Genomic DNA, 6365 nt, shown 5'->3' with positions numbered 1-6365 from the left:
TTAATTTTTAGCTTAAAGATAGGTATATTATGAATTCAATATCTTGAAAACCCCCAATTCTGAAAAATCTATTTATTTTGAAAACCAGAAAAGTTACCTAAACATTGATCTGAACTTGAATAATCAGAAAACAAAATAAGTTGAAACTTAGAAATTTTTTTTTCAGATTTTTCACAGTGTATATTTTATTTAAAAAGAAAAAAAATACCATCCACAACTTTGTCAGAGACACTATACCGATAAAATCAACCGTTTCGGCCCTAAAAATATTGTTTATCCTCAAAAAATGGTGGACGATCTTACCCCGCTGGTGGGCGGGCTTACCCCGCATGAAAAAGATCTGCACATTTTCAATGAATTTTTAAAAATTGAAAAAAAAAACTGGAAAATAAACAAAAATATTTCAGTTCTTATTTTTTAAATGCGGGTATTGAATAGAAGAACCTCTTAGCGAAGAAAAAATGAAATTGCAGCCGCAACTTTTTTTTCTATAAACCGAATTGCTCAAGGGCGGTCTTACCCCGCTTACCCCTAGTTTTTTCCTAGGTTCTGTAGATTATTGCCAGCGTAGCCTTATATTTGCGCAGTCTTTCTCAAATTGTGTGCAAATTTTTGCTTGCGGATCGCATTTATTCGAATTGCGGTAGGTTTTTATTTTTCAGATATCAAGAAAAAAATTCCGGATTTCGAGCAGTTGCATACATTTATTTATTTGAGCCTAATGATCTCGAACGCAACTGGAGAAAGGTCTTTATCGAAGATGAAACTGATTGAAAATAGGTTGCGTACGACTATGAAGAGTGAAAGGCTGTCAAACTTAGCATTGTTAAGTTGAGAGTACAATATTCTGAAGGAGCTGAATGTTGATTATTCAATCAATAAGTTCTCTGCAAAAAAAAACTCGTAAGAAAAATTTCTAGCAAATTTTTGGTATCTTTTCAATGAGAAATAAGTGTTTTTAACTCGTACGATAAAAAAACGGGTTTGTTTTATTCTGGGGCCCCCACTGTAAACTGGGCCCCGGGCCCCACTTCCCCTTGGCCATGTGTCCATTCGGCCTCGCGTCCATTCGGCCTCGCGTCCATTCGGCCTCGCGTCCATTCGGCCTCGCGTCCATTCGGCCTCGCGTCCATTCGGCCTCCCGTCCATTTGGCCTCGCGTCCATTCGGCCTCCCGTCCATTTGGCCTCGCCGTCATACGCCTCGTGTCCGTATGCCTGCCGTCCATTATGCCTAGCGTACTGTATGCCTCGCGTTTGTATGCCTCGCGTCTGTATGCTTAACAGGGTGTCATCGTTCCAGACGGATACAGTACACCAAACTGAAACGTGAAGCAGAAAGATTGGATTGAAGGTCGAAGACCAAGTATCTGCTAGTGGGAGGAGCCAAGCGCATTTTGGCTCGCATAGGCGGTAGCGTAGTGAATGACGGAGATGAGTTCGAGGTGATTGATGAATTCGTGTACCTCGGATCATTGGTAACGAAAGACAACAACTGTTTTCGCTGAGAAATTCGCAGACGTTATTGCAGCTGGAAGTCGTTCCTACTCCAGATTGAGGTCTGGCAATGTTCGGCCCCATCCCAAGTGCACCATGTACCTACCTGACGCGTGTAAGACCGGTAGTTCTCTACGGGCACGAGACAAGTACAAAGCTCGAGGAGGACTTGTAAGCACTAACCGTTTTCGTACGACGTGTGCTTAGGACCAGTGCTGCAAAGTTCGACACTGCAAACGAAAATGACAAAAACAGCATTTTTACTTTCTCGAACCCAGCTACTCTCCTCAAACTTAAAATTTGTCACATTCCTTCACCAACTTAGCTACAAAATTTAAAGGGTTCGCTATTCCCTTCCTTGTGCAACTTCACTAGCTCAGATCGATCACAGAGAAACAACTACGAATAGTGCGGTCGTCAAGCTCAAGCTCAAGTAATTTTTCATGAAAAAAATGCTGTACTAAAATGGCTGCAATCTCGGCAATTTTGAAATTTTTTAAAACGGCTATGTAACAAACATCCTAAAAATTCAGCAAAATCCGTCCAGTAAATGCTGAGAAAAATTATCGCCAGTCGGGTATTTATTTATAGAGAACACCCACGCCCCCAGCTGCCTACAGCGTGGTTCTCACTATTTTTGCATCCAAAACATGCAAAATACATCTGCAAATATACCTTAATCAATAGCCAAAATACCCGAGCATTTCACTTTACTCTGAACATTTGAAAAAATCATGAAAATTCATTAGAGGCCATTCACATTCCACGTGAATAGATTTTTAACCTCCCCCCTCCCTCTACCTCCGTGGACAACTGCCCATATAAATTCTAAAAATTTTGTATGGACCGTGGACATTACACATATCCCCCCAAAACTGTCCACGTGGAATGGCGATGGCCCCTTATCTTTCGACTTTTTTTTTTGATGGACAGCGATTACCATTTTGAAAAAAACTCGCTTAGCTCAGACATTGCATCTTTTTCAAATGATTTATAAAAACTTTTATAACTTTGGGACAATTCATTGGGAATGAGAAAGGCTTGATCTTGAAGAAAAAATGCGCATTTTGTTAGGCATTACCAACCAAGAAAACTCTCCAAAACTAACTTTGTTGTACATTTTTTGTTCTCCAGCATGCAATAATAATGACTTGTAGTTACTTTATTCAACTGGAGATCAAACTTCAGTTTTTTTAGAATGTGTTCGTATAAAGTCTGTCAGAATTTCAGTTTTGATTGGAATAAACTTCTTTCATATTTACCTTAAAATTGAAAACAAAAATCATATGTGAGAGTGATCTTCTAGGTAAGGTGGTATGATGCAAAAAATAATATGACATGGCATAGGTGACCAATGCCGAAACAATCTCAGTGTCTAATCGAGATTTCGTTGATTATTTTGCGGATTGATTCGTATTTTAAAATTATTTCTCTAGGTAAAATGAAATTTTTTTGATGGAGAGAAGCGAAATGAGTTTTATCAGCGGGCATCTACAGTCGAATAATACGAAAATAGAACATCCACCGCTGTTGTGCTAGGTACCTTTAACTAGACCAGGAGAAACCCACTCATCATTTCTGTTCTGCACGGCCGTACGATCTTCGTGCTTTGGTTTCACAACTCGAAGGTGTGACTAATAAATATACAAATTGACTAGTCCCCCACGGGACCAAACGGTGATTCGTCGGTTCTCATTCATGATGGACATCACTAGCTAAACCGGAAGCTTCCGTTGGGGTTCATTCATTACGAACGTTTCGGTTTTTTTGCCGTTCCTAGGATCATGCGCACAGTCCTCGTTAGCCGGTGAACATCGCTCCGAAGCTTCCCGAAGGGAAGTGATTACCCCTATCCAAGCGGCGTCGAATTTCCATTTCCACTCTGTTCCAACGCGGATTGCCGGAGCGGACGATGAAGCGGACATTTAAATTATATGTCAGTTCTATATCTATTTTAAGCTTCGAGTTGCATCACGTTTCATAAGCATCACGCGGTATTCGCTTTGTCGTTGTTTGTCATGCTCTTTCTGGATGGTTCTTAATGCGACTGGGTTGCTTCAGTTGATTCTGCAACGCCTCTGGCGGGAGCAGAACTGCACACTCGAATCGTCCGGCGAGGACGGCACGAGGTACACGCGCTACCGGTCTTGCACGTTCGCGTTTTTCTTTCCGAACTGTAGCATTTTCGCGCGCGGAGATACATTTTATTTGAAAACGAATTTTTTGCTGAGTTATCATGGAGAATTTTAATTAAAAGAAAAGTGGAACATCATAGTATCTGTGCTTATTGTTTTTTTTTATTTTGTTTGCTTCACTCCATCACGAAGTCTTACTGGTATATTTCTTTCATGCAAACGCCTGCTAAATCGATGGTGTAAAGCTATTAAATTTTGATAAATCAGTCTGTGCATTTAAACTTTAATTCATGAAACGTTTCAGCTCTTCATCTTTTTATCAACTCAACGCAGATAAGCATCACAGTCAACGAAAATACCAACGCCACCTACCAGACGCATAGTTGTATTATACCCAAATAAAACGGAGAAGGCTGCTCGTAATCCAACGAGTGCAGAGCTCAAATATAAAAGAAGGCTCCCGTGCCGGTATTTAGGGTATGCAGAGTACGCAGCAGGCAGCAACGAACTGCCAAAATACACCCACGCGCAAGCACCACACGAATCTAGGCGGGAGCTCATCGACTATTTCACTCTCACCTGATGTAAGTGAAGCAGAAGTTTTTGCTTTCACTGCTATAAATTTAATTGATTAAAAAATTAATCTGCAAAAAATTTTTTTTTCACACTTACCCTGATGCAAGTGGAAAAGTTTTACCCTGAATCCGTTGCTGGTGAAGTAAAGCTTGAGGCCACGAAAACACCTGTTGAACGGTGTTGTAATTCAGAGGTAAACGAGTATACTCGTGGATGAAAAGACTTTGTGACGGTCTTATCGGAGGTTGAAGTTTTTATCAATTTTTTTCGATTGGAAACTAATATTAATCATGTTACAACTTGAAGGCCGCAATCTTTTGTGAGGAGCATGTTTTGTATCTAGGTAGTGTTTGGAATATGACTCATAATTTATAAACACTGAATTGCAAAGCTATGTTCAACAAATTATTTTTCTCTGTTGTTTTTCCGAAAATTGTTGGTGGTGTTCTCGTGGGTGAGGTAGGATTACGTCAGAAACGCGGACACCGCGAGCCTAGAAGGACCGTTAATAGAACTGACACAAAACCAATGAAGCGCACAAAACAACAAAAGTGCTTCGCTTTTTGCCTTTCTATAAGCTGCGTGCAGCGAGCGGCTCACCTCGCTTGAACGGAGTAATTCAGAGGTAAACGAGTATACTCGTAGATGAAAAGACTTTGTGACGGTCTTATCGGAGGTTGAAGTTTTATAATTTTTTTCGATTGGAAACTAATATTCATCATGTTACAACTTGAAGGCCGCAATCTTTTGTGAGGAGCATGTTTTGTATCTAGGTAGTGTTTGAAATATGACTCATAATTTATAAACACTGAATTGCAAAGCTATGTTCAACAAATTATTTTTCTCTGTTGTTTTTCCGAAAATTGTTTCGGTGTTCTCGTGGGTGACGTAGGATTACGTCAGAAACGCGGACACCGCGAGCCTAGAAGGACCGTTAATAGAACTGACACAAAACCAATGAAGCGCACAAAACAACAAAAGTGCTTCGCTTTTTACCTTTCTATAAGCTGCGTGCAGCGAGCGGCTCACCTCGCTTGAACGGAGCTTATTCAAAAGCACTGACAGTTGTTTGATCTATAATCGAACCAGAGAACCAGATAAAAATGTATAGCATTTACGTTTTTGTCATAGATGTGGTTGAATACAACTCTTTTCGCTACTTTTGCAGTAAAAGGAAAAAGAAGAATCGGTTAGTTCTCAGCAGCGTTATTTCGTTCTTGCAGCAATCGATTAGAAAATTAGCTACGCTTCCACCAAGTGAACTCTAATTTTAGTACGATGACTGGTAGGTACTGTTGAAAAATGTCGAGCCTTGTTGACCGCAGATTTCGACCAACCAGAACTGAAAATAAGGCCAAATACCAGCAAACAACACACAACTTATCTGAAGACTGTTTTCTTTTAACTTCTCTCGTTTTGGAGATACACCGCACGATGGGTCCGAAGTGCCGGATTATCATATTTTAATGTACCTCGGATTTTCTTTCTCCAAAAGTAAGTTTGGGTCTTTACCTTTCAAAATCGGCTGGTTTTAAAAAATTGCATCAGGGCGAAATTGAATAAAATTGATGTAAATATGCATTTTTTCATTTATACTTATTTCTAATGTTAATTACATTGATAACATTCAAAATAAATAACTTCATCACAATCTTAAGCCTAAAATAGCTTTTCTAGTAGGATTTTTAGATTACATGTTGAAGAAAAAATTAGATATTTGCACGGGTATTGAATAAAACATAACGAAAAACCCTATACAAGTGGTTGATATGCATTTGTCATTTACTCACTGCATAGTAACCGTGGTTGCTATGGTGCGTGTGAAGAAACCAGTGATTGCTATGATTTACAACACATATGAAACAGTGATATTAACAAACCATTTCGATAGTGTTAAAACAAACGACGGCTCGTCTAGTTGTTTTCGGTAGATTGTACAAAATGAAGAAACACATGAGCAAAATCGGTTTTAAATATGTCTTTTACCTTTGTTACCTCTGTTAACAAAAGAAATCAGAGAAATTGAAAAGAATTTACATACTTTGACGTATTTCATCATGTATACACTCCCCCCACAATTATGGATCACTTTTGTGTTTCATGTTATTTAACTCAGTTAAAAAAAAAAACTGGGGGAAAAAGAGAAAGTAAAATATGCC

The 6365-nt window shown here is 39.2% G+C and overlaps 1 long non-coding RNA gene across 1 annotated transcript; it reads left to right on the top strand.

The window, feature by feature from the left end:
- The first annotated feature begins 3573 nt into the window (after window positions 1–3573).
- Window positions 3574–5685, top strand: LOC129718320 (uncharacterized). Its single transcript, XR_008726866.1, has 3 exons — window positions 3574–3869; window positions 3935–4214; window positions 4314–5685. It is a non-coding gene; the product is annotated as an uncharacterized LOC129718320 (long non-coding RNA).
- Window positions 5686–6365: the final 680 nt, after the last annotated feature.

Source organism: Wyeomyia smithii, chromosome 1 (genome assembly GCF_029784165.1).
Source record: "Wyeomyia smithii strain HCP4-BCI-WySm-NY-G18 chromosome 1, ASM2978416v1, whole genome shotgun sequence".
Lineage (NCBI taxonomy): Eukaryota > Metazoa > Arthropoda > Insecta > Diptera > Culicidae > Wyeomyia > Wyeomyia smithii.
This window is presented reverse-complemented; position numbering and strand designations above follow the sequence as displayed.